Below are 13,639 nucleotides of genomic sequence, written 5' to 3' on the forward strand. Positions count from 1 at the left end.
AATATCACGGTACACACAATATGACATTACAGGATAGTCGGATGGGGAAGGTTAAAATTAGTGATGCGGAAACAGTACAGAAAACGGTTCGGGTGTTAAATGTACCACCAGAAGTCCCGATGGAATCTTTTAACTCGGTGCTTAGTAAATACGGCAAAATTATCGATCACAGGAGATAAGAATGGTCTCAGCAATATCCCTTCAGAGTGCATAACGGTATACGTGCTTTTCGAATGGAAATTAAAACATCTATTCCATCCTTAATTTATATTGAAGGATACGTGCGCAAATTATTTATGATGGACAAGTGCGTACATGTCTAGCCTGTAATTCCACAACTCATTTGCGATCAGAATGTCCCTACGTCAGACTAGGTTCGCCGAGAGAAGGCTTGTCAACCCTGCAGCTGATACAGGTGACTCAAGTGGGTTAGCAACTAGTCAACCGGACCCTGCTCCAGTGACCTTGACTGACAACACAGCGACCCCAACTCAACACGTCAAAGTGCGGAACGTAAACAACACGCAAGTTCGTGCGGCTGACCCCATAGAGTTTCCTACTCTTCAAGAAACAATAACTAAACGGATGAAAATAGACAATAGTGTATCCCATTCCCACAATTCCTTTCTGTCATCGACAAATTAACTCACCGGTGATCATGCACTTTCTTCCCAGGTTACTGATATTTCCATCCCATCCTCTAATCAAGATATGGGAATGTCTCAATTACTTGTCGATACGGACTCAACTTCTGATCCTCTTCACTCTAGTGATTTCACTCACAGCAAAAATCTTCCTGTATGCACTCCTCCTATACCTACCTCCCAAGGGAATAATATACGTATTTCGGACCTGATGGACACTGATCAAGTAGTAGAACAGCAAGACAGTAATACAGCACAGTCCCATCAAAGCCAGCATAACTTGACTTCACAACAGGTGAAACGTGAGGCGATCTCCCACGAGGAGCGACCCGAGTTGACAGTGAAAAGTAGTAGAGATCCTCCCTTGCTTACGCCTCGGAAAAGTGTTGAGCGGATGGAAGACCACCCTAAGTCGCGTAAAAAATAGTTTGGGGGAAGGTTATTTTTGCAGTCGACCAAAATGTTCATCTCTTTCATGTTTCTATCGTTACTCTGTCTTCTTGTTATGCGTTCAATTCTAACGACCTTCGCCACTCTTAACAGAAACGGAGTGAGAAGTGATGCAACGTTCGGCCAGTTGGGCCGTTTCTTAAAGGAGTATGATGTTGATATTCTTCTGTTACAAGAAGTGAACAGCAGTCACTTAGGCTATTTATTTAATTATGATTATGTAGTAAACATGGGCGATAGTTCTCGAGGAACTGCTATTGTGTATAGGAAAGGGATTAACCTAACGGAAATTACAATGGAACACACGGGAAGAATATTATCAGCCTCCTTTAATAATATCACGATCATTAACGTGTACAGTCCATCTGGTTCCCTGTTGAAACAGGAACGGAATTCATTTTTCTCTCAGGACATTTTACTACATATAGCGACACCGAATACTGTTCTTATGATGGGCGACTTTGAATTTTACAACCACGTGACTCAACAGGTGTTTTTAACTTTTGCCCAGGGCAGGAAATGCTAGTACAAAGAATGCAGTTGGCTTATGTATGGGAAACACTTTATGCTCCTCGTGTTGAATATACATTTTGCCGCGGTGATTCAAAATCTAGGATAGACAGAGAGTATATCTCAGTAACAAAGGCAAATATTCTAGAATACTGCAGAATTGTACCGCATCATAGCGTAATCTTCATTTTAAACTTTGCCAGTTTATACATTTATCAGCCAGGAAGAGGGATTTGGAAAATTAATAAACATGTTTTTAGGTCTGAGGACGATGTTCAACGATTTAGTGTTACGCATCAGTGCAAAAGCAGTCTTTCGCGTCATAGGAATATTATGGACTGGTGGATGGGGAAATTGAAACCGGCTATGAAATCAGTTGCAAGGAACATAGATTATGAACACCGGCGGGAACTTCACTATAGTCTAGAATTCTATGAGCGGGCAATGTGCGATTTATATTCCAAAGAAAATCGTGGAGAAAATGTGTCCACTGAAATGATAACGATTAAACGAACCATCTTACGACTCAAAGAGCAAAATATACGTCTTCAGCAACACGTTAAAAGATATTCCCTCTTGGAAAAGGAAAGGAAATCTTTACACCACATAGCAAAGATGCGTAAATCTGCTAATCGACAATTTATACACCAGTGGATAGACTCTCAAGGGAACATTCTTAACTCCAAAAATAAGTTGCTACGCGAGGGTGAACGCTACTGCCACGAAATATTTGCAGACGATGACGTGTCTACCATAGGTGTGGAAAACATGCTTTCCCTTGTAGAAACATACGACGATGAAGAAGATCGCTCCTTCCTCATGAGACCTATCACCAAAGAGGAATTAGAAGAGGTTCTCAAGAAAGCTGCTCCTAATAAGACGCCCGGAATGGATGGCTTCCCTAATGAATGGTACAAACGCTTCTGGTCTATGATTAGAGATGACCTTACTCAAGTTCTTAACTACGCATTCAATGAAGGATTTCCGCCCGTTTTTACGGAAGGCATTAATGATTCCGAAGAAAGTAAGCTGTCGATATGTGTCGGATAATAGACCAATAACTATCCCAAATACTGATTACAAATTATTTGCGAAAGTGATAGCTAATATTATAAAAACAGATTCTTCCTACACTGATTGGTACTGGGCAAACGTGTGGGATTCCAGGTAGGACTATTATGCATAATATGTTGGCAGTCCATGACTTAATTCTTTATTATTCTGTTTTCCTGAAGAGTCTGCTGTAATTGCAAACATAGATTTCAGCAAAGCCTTTGACAGGATTCCGCGTAATTATCTTTGGAGAATCCTAAGTCATCTACGGTTTCCTGAACAACTTGTAACGGCCTTGAAGCGCATGCACCTTTCGGCTACATCACGGCTGCTGATCAACGGCCATTTGTCACGTCGAATTCCAGTTAATAGGTCTGTACGTCAAGGATGTCAACTGCCCCTCCCCTCGCCAGGCGCTCTGTACTTTTTAAGTATTAGCCAGGCAGTTGTACTTATTAGTACATTTTCGAAATAGCATTGTCTGAGCTGAGCACTTTTCAGTGCTCGCTTTTCTCTTTCAGGAGCTTTATTTTCAGGAGGACCACGATGGAGAAACGAGAGAAGCTATCTATTCCAGTGAGACCGGCCGACTATGACTGCAGGGGACGCTGTTAGTGTACAACCGGCGGGGGGAAGGACTCCTACCAGGAGATGATCCGCATAATCGATCTCCTCACTGCGATCGCGGAGTTCATCGGGGAGCCGGTCACCAAGATCATCGTTTCGCATCGCTATAAACCCCAGTCCATTCCAAGAATTTGACATGGTATGGACATAAAAGCTTACATTTGGACAGGTGGATGCTATATATGAAGTTTGTTTGAAAAATCTCCAGTAGTTTTCAAGTTATGAGAAATACGCTTTACATCCACCCGGTCCTAAGTTAAGTCCGTAGGGACTTGTACCGAAAAACGGTCTGTTAATGATATTTCCCTTATTAATCCTCATATAGAAATGATGCACATGAGAAAGAAAGGTTTAGAAAAGGCATTTCATTAACGCAGGAAGATTTCCATTAAATTTGGCTGTGTAGGCCTATATTTGTAGGAGTGCAAATTCACGATTTCTGTTTGGTATAAACCCCCAGTCAGAGCCCTAAAACCTACCAAAGCACAGGTGGATCCTAAGTATGAAGTTTGGTAGATATATATCCAGCAGTTTTCAAGTTATGGACAAACAAACATACAGACACCAAATCTAAAAATATGCAGATGGCCATTATTACACCTGAAACGGATAACAGGATGAAAATTTCGCCAAAGTAGTCAATGTACAGGCACACGGATACGATATTATTTATATAGATAACTGCAAAACTGCTGGAATTATTTTTAGCAAACTTCATATTTAGCATCCACCTGTCCAATAGTAAGTTTTCAAGTTCAAAGCATTTCAAATTCTCAGAATGGACTGGGGGTTTATAGGGAACCTACACAGTGATTTTACTCTCAAAATATATACAAGACCAACCTGACCGCAATTAGACCAAACTTGATGGAAATCTATTTCAAAAATATTTTTCTCATGAGATTTTTTCGAAATTTCCGTTATCTGTTTCAGGAGTAATAATGACCAACTGCATATCTTTTAGTTTTGGTGTATGTTTGTCTGTCTGTTGGTCTGAGTTGTTATAACTTGAAAACTACCGGATATATTTCTACAAAATTTCATATTTAGAATACACCTGTCCTTCTGTAGGTTTTAGGGCCAATGTAATTTCTAAACCCCTGAAATGACTGGGGGTTTATAAGAAACCGTAATTTTCCCTCCCATAGAATATACACAGCCCAAATGGAAATCTACCTGCCTTAATGGAAATCAATTTCAGAGAGTACAGTGTGTATATGTAATTAAAAGTAATTTCAGTGTGGTTAATATGACACCTCCTGCTAATCAATGACCTACCAAATTCTGTCAAGCATTAAAATATCTTATTCATATCATTCGCTGATGGTGTAAAAATATTTAGAAGTATCCGAAAGGAAAATGAATACAAATTACTGCAAGAAGACCAAAATAATATTACGCATTGGAGCTCCGTCCATCACTTGGATTTTAACATAAATGCTACATCCTATGATATACATACAATAAACTACTCAGAGGTGATGTCCAAGTATCAGATTTTAAATACAGATCCAACTGTCGTAAAATCGTATAAAGATCTTGTTTTCAAGTTTTAATCCAGATTAATATTTTCAAGGCATATAATTCAAACTATTGCACCAGCTTATAAAATGTTTAAGATTTTTTATTTTAAGAATTTCCCGAGATTTTGTAAATCCCAAAAGTATGGATGTTTTATACAAGACGTATGTCCGAAGCCTTCTGGAATATGCATCCAAAATTTGAAATACCTGGTTTTCAAATTATAATTGTGCATTTGAAAAGGTACAAAATAAATTAATCAGGCAACTACAACATACAGTTACCTGCAAATGTCCAAAAGTAAGCAGCTATGACAAATTAATACATTCGCTAGGTTATAAGTCATTGTGTACACGATGTAAAAGTTAATTTCTCATTTTGACTTTCAATCTATTCAATAATTTTGTATATAATCCATACCTATTATCACAATTCAACATTCGTGTCCCTTTCGCTACAACACGTCCAAAGATGATTCTTTTCCACTGCCAAAGACAAAGACTACAAACATTCTCTAGTAAATTTATAAACGTTATGCAATTTTGACCAAGACATTATTGCTGGTTATAAATATGATTCCTTACAAGCTGAGCAGAGACTCGCAAGGTTAATCATGCCAAGTCTTTACATAGATTATCTCTAATATGAAAATGAGAGTGAAACTATTGAAATAATTCTCGAAACGTACTCCTGAAACCTACCAGCAATCCAATGAATGTGAAACTGTTTAAATTGTATGCGGTTTTTAAAGAATCTGCTGTTGGTTACCACATGCTTTCTATTGAGCCATTGTATGCTAGGAAAGCACAGTATCACAATACCACGACTTACAATAACATTTTGTAAATACGAGCAAACGTTAACAGAGCTTTTCATAATTATCAGCATGAATATTGTGTTTTACTGAGTAGAACGGAAGTGAGTTCAGAAATATGTTTAGAAATGTAAAACTATGTAAAAGTGGACGTAACATTCCAAAGGACATTTTAGTAACTGAAGTCTCCTTAAATAATTATTTTTCATAATAATGACATTTATTCAAAGTATTTGTGTTTTCTACACTGTAAATATATAAAAACAATAAAATCTCAATTTCTATTCCTTGTCACCCGCAGCTGGGTGTTTCCTAACTTAGTGAAATCGATGTACCTCATTATACGCTATAATAGGCAGATTTTGGACGATTGCTCGTTCAGTTAAAACGTTTAATAAATTGCCATTCGATTTTTAGATCTTCTATTACATACATTAAGATGTAATCTTAAAACGTGGTTAATCACGCATGCATTTTTTCAGAACAGGAATACTTGGAAATTAATTAGTTTTATAATATGATATTAATGTAAGAATGTATGAGTACATTATGCTTTTATTTTCTCTGACAAAGTCTATTGCATGTCACATTGTATGTAATGTAATTTATGACTAAATAAGTTTAGTTCAGTTCTGTTCTGTGATATTCCTTCATTTTGGCATCCGGGAGAATGCTGGTATGGCATTTATTTATTTATTTATTTATTTATTTATTTATTTATTTATTTATTTATTTATTTATTTATTTATTTATTTATTTATTTCAATTCTCCTGGATGATGGGTAGCCTAAATCACTTAATTAGCTTCCAGGGTGGCTAAGTATGATCGAGAAACAAAGTGATTATCTTCCTTATGATCTACAAAGGGACTTAAATCTAAATCTTCTAAGTTACCGTATGAGCTCGGTGGACCTTATTTTAACCTTAATGCAGGACTTTAGTGATCCAGAATAAAGGAGCCATGTACTGTGTAGCCGAGAGAACTTACCAAACGGCGAAAAGCTGCACACGAAACCAAAGAAATCAGAAAACAATGACCTACCTATAAAGGTCTACTTACAATGAGCGTGCGTCAGTGTGTGTGAATCGATAGCCAGCTGCCCGTCCCAGCAGAGTCAGACAGCTGAGTCCTGACTTAGGCCACCACTCTGACACACACACTTCCTCTTCCCACTCTGCTAACCAACAGTGTGCGGAGACCGTAATTCTCTGCTGCTTGCCTACATGTCTATCCCTGCTACTCCTATAACAGCAACAACAACAACAATAACTACGACAGGAGTAACAATCTATGTATATATACCACACTACTACCTTCTAACTTCTGTTTCCGTTGACATTTTATACAGCGTTTTCTAACTACCTCTAAAAACTTGCTTAGGTTCTCGGGTACTTTCCACTCTTTCGCTATCCAGTTAACAAGCTTCTGTTCGTTGCCCGGCTGTTTCATGGCTTGCAAATGCCCTTCACTCATGAATTTCTCCCTCTCCACACGAGTTCCCTTACATGCTATTAACAAGTGAAACTCTTCCCTTATATCCCCACACTATCGAGTTTTCATCATTCTTGTCCAGCCCTTATTTATATAAATACCCATCATCCACCAAATTAGTCCTCTTATTTCTAATCTGTTCACATTTTCTATTCTTATATTTACTACTTGTTTGATGCTCTTAAACATGTTTAGGGACGTCCTTCTCTTGCATTCAGCCTCCAGCTCCTGTGTTTGAATATCTTTAATCCTTTTAAATGTATTCCTCCAACACACTTCATTCCTCCTTTCCCATTCCTTTCCCCAATAATTCCCTAAACCCAACTTCGCAATAATACTTTTCACCTTATCAGTCCAATAATCTCCAAAAGTACTCCTAATTTGGTGCTGGTAGGTCGTCCGTAGGAGCAAGCCGTCCCCACCCATTTCCAATTTTCTCCAGTAACCCAACACTCTCTTCATTATATCAAGCTCTATATACTCGTTACACATAATTCTAGCCGCAGCATTAGCCGTACAATTAGGGAGGCCCATTACAATTTTGCCAAATCTGCTAACAATCTGGTTTCGTATAATACGATCCTTCTCAACCCCCCGTATTTCTGCTCCGTATAACACCCTACTTAAAACCACTGTTTTAAATACCACTCTCTGTATTTAAAAATCAATCCCCGGGAATTTATTGTCCAGTATTCTTATAATTGAGAGTGCCGCTAACCCCCTCCACTTACTTGGTTGATTTGATCGGACGTTTTACCATTTCTGTTTATACAAACACCCAAATACTCTAGCTTAACTGTCTCCTCTATTCCCTCACCGTTTATCACCCGATCCTTCTTTGCTTTCCGTTTCGAACTTTTCCTACATACCATCACCTTAGTCTTCCTACTATTTACCCTCAGCGACCATTTACTAGCGTACTCCTAAACCACATTTAAACTTTCCTGTAAGCCCCCTCCCGTCAATGTCATCGATAATACATCGTATGCAAATATCAGACCTGGGATTTTTAGTTCTCCTGATACAGGACACGCCCACCGCTTCCCATGCCCGTCTAAAATGTCATTGATAAAAATCAAAAAATGAATTGGAGAAAATTCGCAACACTGTTTCAAACCTATATTTGATTCGATTAAACCACTTACAACACCTTCCTCTATTATAATGCTACAATACACTTCCCCATATATAGCCTTAATCACATGTCTCATCTTTTTGGAAATTCCCACCCTACCCAATCTCTCAAGAAGCGCCTTCCTGCTCACTGTGTCGAAAGCCTTTTCAAAATTGACCGCTGCTATATACACCTTTCTTCCTTCCTTCCTCACATATTTTTCAATTATAGTCTTAACTATCATCACATTACCCATCGTTCTACGTCCTTTTCTGAACCCACTCTGATAGATCGATAATATAGAAAACTCTTTCGCCCATTTTCTCAACCTATTCGCTAATATGCCCTTGTACACCTTACTCAATGTGTCTAAAAGAGTTATACCCCTGCAGTTACTAGGGTTGCTCCTTGCTCCTGTCTGTTTGTAAATAGAGCATATAATACCTTTTCGCCACTCCTTTGGGAAGTTAGTACCTTCGAGTTCTTATTAAATAACTTCACTATACACTCCCTTATCGTACTATTCTTTGTCGTTTCTTTCCCAAATACATTTCTTATTCCATTCCAACCCCCCTGCTGTCCAATTTTTTGCTTTGCCTAACACTTCCAATACATCTTCCCCTGATATTTCTTTATCCAGCTCATAACTCCCTCCCAATCACCTCTATCCCTCTATCTCCCTTCCACCTATCCTTCCCTCCTAACAGTTTTCGGAAATATCCATCCATGTTTCATAGTCAATTTTAGGTTTACTGTAACTCTTCTCTCCCCTATTAATTTTATTGATCTCTTCCATACCTTTGCACTTTCCTTGTTTTTGCATTCCCTATTGATCGCCTCAACTTGTTCCTTCTTCCATAACTTTTTCATTTCTATTGTATTTCCCTTGTATTCCCTCCTCAGTCTACAAAAAATTTCCCTCTCTTCTCCCCCTCCATGCTTCCTAAATTCTTTCAGCGTCCTTAAAACTGCTCTCCTCAATTCCTTACACCCACTATTGTAGCACCCCTCTGTCTCTTCTACCCTTTTACCTCTGTGTCTTGTAACCTATGCTACCATCTTTATGGGGTATTCTACTAGCTCTACAGTTCTATCAACATTATTTCATCCCAAAGCTACTTCACACCCTAAATAAATAATTTGGAACTCATTTTGTAAATACTTATCATGTCTTACTTTAGTCTCCTCTGTTGATTTATATTTAATGAGTCCATACACTTTCCTCTATCCCTCGTTCCTTTTCCAAACTTATCCTCGTGGTCCATTCTCCTGAAGTTTATAAATATCGGGACATGATGAGATTCAACCCAGTTAACAACCTCCATATTATTTATCCTCGCTAGCATATCTCCGAGCTGATTACCAATTCGATAACACTCCCTCCTTGCTTTGTAATATACGTCAACTCCCCGTCGCTATCCCCAGTCCACCATCCATTCAGAATGTATAGATTACCTGCGGAGCATAATTACAGCAGTTTCTGCCCATAACCATTTATTCCAATATCTTTTCTCCTTCTTTCACCCCTCCTTGTTTCTTTCCTCTCTTTATTGTATATGGGACTTAAGTTCGCTATTCTAGCATTCCAGTCACCCATCAATATCATCCCCGCTTCTTCATACATCTCATTGATCCCACTAATTTCCTCTATCATCTCCTCGAAGAAACTAACATTTTCATATACTGAGTCACTAGGGTGGTTATATAAAAAGCCAGGCATACCTCTTTAGTCTCGCCCCCACCTACCGTAACCCTAACCCAAATAACCTCTTCCATCTGATTTTCTAATACTTTAATCACATCGCAAATTTCTTCCTTTATTAGCAATGCTATTCCGCCTGTGTTTCTTCCCCTCCTCGCCAGTTTTTTCTACGTTATGTTCCTTACCACAAACCCCTTCCACATCAGACTCTTTCCTTCCCCTAACCATGTCTCCAAAAAGCCACAATATCAAAACTCTCCACTACTTTTATCACCCCCCCCCTCCCTGTTACCCAATTTACTTAGTATCCCTTCAATATTTACAAATCCTATTTTCCAACATAGCTATTTATTCCCCCTCCAACCCCTCCCTCCCTTATATTTATTTCCTTCTGTTGTGTTGTTCGCTCTACTTCTCGTTACCCTCGCTCCTTCTCTATCAGCTTCCCCCTCCTCTTTTCTATTAATTTTGGCACTTTCCTTACTAGTGTTATCGTCCTGCCCTTTGTTTTTCTTATCCCACAAGTCTCTTAAATTTAGGCTCCTTCCCCTACCCAGACCTTCTCGGCGCCTTCTTTCTTCTCCTTCCACTACTTCGCTTGCGTGTGATAGCACCAATCCCTCCTACCTAGGTAATCGGTGATCTTCCGGTTGCTTCTTCCTCCTCTGGACACTGGACTTCGGTCACCTCGTCACGGTTATTCACTTCTACGTCAACACACTCAGCACTTGCTTCGACATTCCTCTCATCTTCACCTGCCGATTGTTCGCCAACCTGTTGATGTTTGTCATCCATTTCCTGAAGCTTATTCACTGCCCACACACGTGACCACCTGCCGTTTCCAACTACCAACTGCCGACCTCTAATCTATTCTCTCAGGCCTTGTTTTCTAGCTGCTCAAAGATATTCCCTTAAAATTCTCAGTTCTGTACTTGCTTTGCTACCAATATCACTCTTCAACCACACTTCCTCCCCTTTTAAATTTCCTGCATTCCTTAACACAATATCCGCCATCAGGGTGGATAATAGCGACACTTTAATTGGCCTATCGGCCTTCCTTCTCCCCACTCTGCACACATCATCATCGTCCACCTCGCTAAAGTTGATCTTCATTAAATTTTGAACCACATCCACCACCTTATACAGTTCTTCTTCTTAAGCCGTCGTCTCCAAACGAACGTAGACGATCCACACGGCCAGCTCCGATCTTGACGTAGCAAGCCATGCCATGTGGATTTATTGGAAAATCTCTCAGGATATTTAATGCAGTGGTTTCCCGTTGCCTTCTGCATCCGAATGCCATTGACCAAACTGGTTCCTCCGCCTTTGGGAACAATTTCTTGTCCCCAGGACAATAGAGTGCCCTTACCCATACCCGCTCATCCACTCTCAAAGAGACTGTTGGCACTTGGTATAGGGGATCTCCTTATAGCGGGAGATAATCGGACCCTTCTTTCGTTAGCCGCCTGCATATTTTCTCTGGCCTCTTCTTGAATTCCATAAATAAAGATATTTTGCCTTGGTCACCGTTAGCTCTTTCCATCTTCACCTTCATCAGCTCCTCTTCCAGGTTTTTGACCTTCTTCCGCAGTATTTCTAGCTCTTCTCTGTTGCTTTCCACCTTCCTCTTTAGTTATTTCATCTCTTCCTTGACGCATTGCTTAATATGAGCCTGGTTCGTTATCGTTCAATCGGAAGATATTTATTCCAGTTTTCATCAGAAAGTTCTGAAATTTAGAAACCAGGGTTCTCTTCAGGGTTATCACTCTAGGGTCAATTCAGTACAATAATAGAAAGGAGTTGAGCCATATGATGTGTTACAGGGAGGCTAGTTCAGTTATGACTATCTTACACGCCAGTAGAACCCATACAGTGCTGGCGTGAAAGTTCAGGGTAGATGATGTAATAACAATAGCTTCACCGAGTAGGGACAAAACATAGCAGTGGAGCGACCACATGGCTGTACCGCAGTGTAAAAATTTACTTGCATCGAAGTCCTGTGCTTTTATTCGATAAAATCAAATATATTATAAGGAGATAAAGGGAACTCACGCATTGTCAAACCCCATTCACCGCCGCCATACAACTGGCGAAGGACTGATCTTCGAGCTCTGGGCACGAAGAACTATGGCCACAGGCTTGCGGTAAAAAGGGAGTGAAGTCCACCAGTGACCGTTTTTGACAATGCTGGGCTAGGGGAATTACACGAAGAGCTATCCGCATCTACTACAGTAATATTGGTTTCCACAAAGAAATCGCCCATACCACAAATTGTTTGCTCTTCATCGTCAGTGGCTACGAGAAGCGGGTTCTCTTCGTTCTAGTACGTTGCTGGAGAATAGCATGAAGTAATAAAACCTTCACTTGAAAGAGAGGTGCTTACAAGAGTCACGAACGAGCCTTTTACTAGCACACGCGCCATTGTCCATGCTTTGGGTACGAGCATCTCGAGTAATGCTTGTCCATGCATGTCACCTTAAGTGCAGATACTGGGACCAGACGACTTCACCCCTCGTGTTCAGTTTCTCCTCTGTTATTTGGAATGTACGATCAATAATCCTGCCTCTCCCTGACAAATATTGTTAACTGATGGGGGCCTGATTTCCTTTTGGTAGTTATTTTGTTGTTTGTACTGTTCAGAACACAAACAATGTGAATAAGGGTATTTTGTCAATAGGACAATGGTTACATTGAAATCAATCCTTCTGGCGTTAATGGAACAATCTTGGTTTCTTCTGTAGAGGTGAAGCAAAGCCTTTCTAGAATGTTTTTTTAAAGATTTTCAGCAGCTTGTCTCGTTATCACCACACACGGCATAAACCAAAAATATTAGTATTTAGGACTAGGAAAGGATATGTCAAAACATGTATGTAAATGAATTAAACATCAATCACTGTTATAAATTTATTAATTTTACTTTAAAACAGTATATAATAAAATACTGTGAAATAAATACATATAATTTAAGTTAGAAAACGAATGCATACTATATTTAACATCATATAATGCATTATTATCCATTGTCAACTGTAAATCATTGTAAACTGTAAATAATTTATGTAAGTGGAAACTACATTGTTATTATACAAAAATACACATTTGTATAGAATATTCAAAATCCATACATTAGTTCCAGTGTGTCATTTGAGTGGTCGTAATACATACGTATGACCAGCAGACTTTTCACCATTGCAAGTGCAATATTTGTATACATGGTCGGGATGAAAATCGCATTGATTTGTACATGGTTTTATTGGTGGAGGAAATACCAGTCACATTGTTTCAATGCGCACATTTCCCATATACCGCGTTCTTCAGCACTTGTGGAATGTGCCGCACACCGTCAGCATGTCCATCTATGGCCATATCTTGCAGTGACAACCCTAGAAGACGGATGAACGAAACATAATAAATTGTCCCCGGATGCTGACAAATGACAATGCCGATGCTATTTTTTTTGCTAGTTGTTTTACGTCGCACCGACACAGATAGGTCTTACGGCGACGATGGGACAGGAAAGGGCTAGGAGTGAGAAAGAAGCGGCCGTGGCCTTAATTAAGGTACAGCCCCAGCATTTTCCTGGTGTAAAAATGGGAAACCACTGAAAACCATTTTCAGGGCTGCCGACAGTGTGGTTCGAACCTACTATCTCCCGAATACTGGATACTGGCCGCACTTTAGCGACTGCAGCTATCGAGCTCGGTAATACCGA

The sequence above is a fragment of the Anabrus simplex genome, chromosome 3 (assembly GCF_040414725.1).
Source record: "Anabrus simplex isolate iqAnaSimp1 chromosome 3, ASM4041472v1, whole genome shotgun sequence".
In the NCBI taxonomy this organism is placed as follows: Eukaryota; Metazoa; Arthropoda; class Insecta; order Orthoptera; family Tettigoniidae; genus Anabrus; species Anabrus simplex.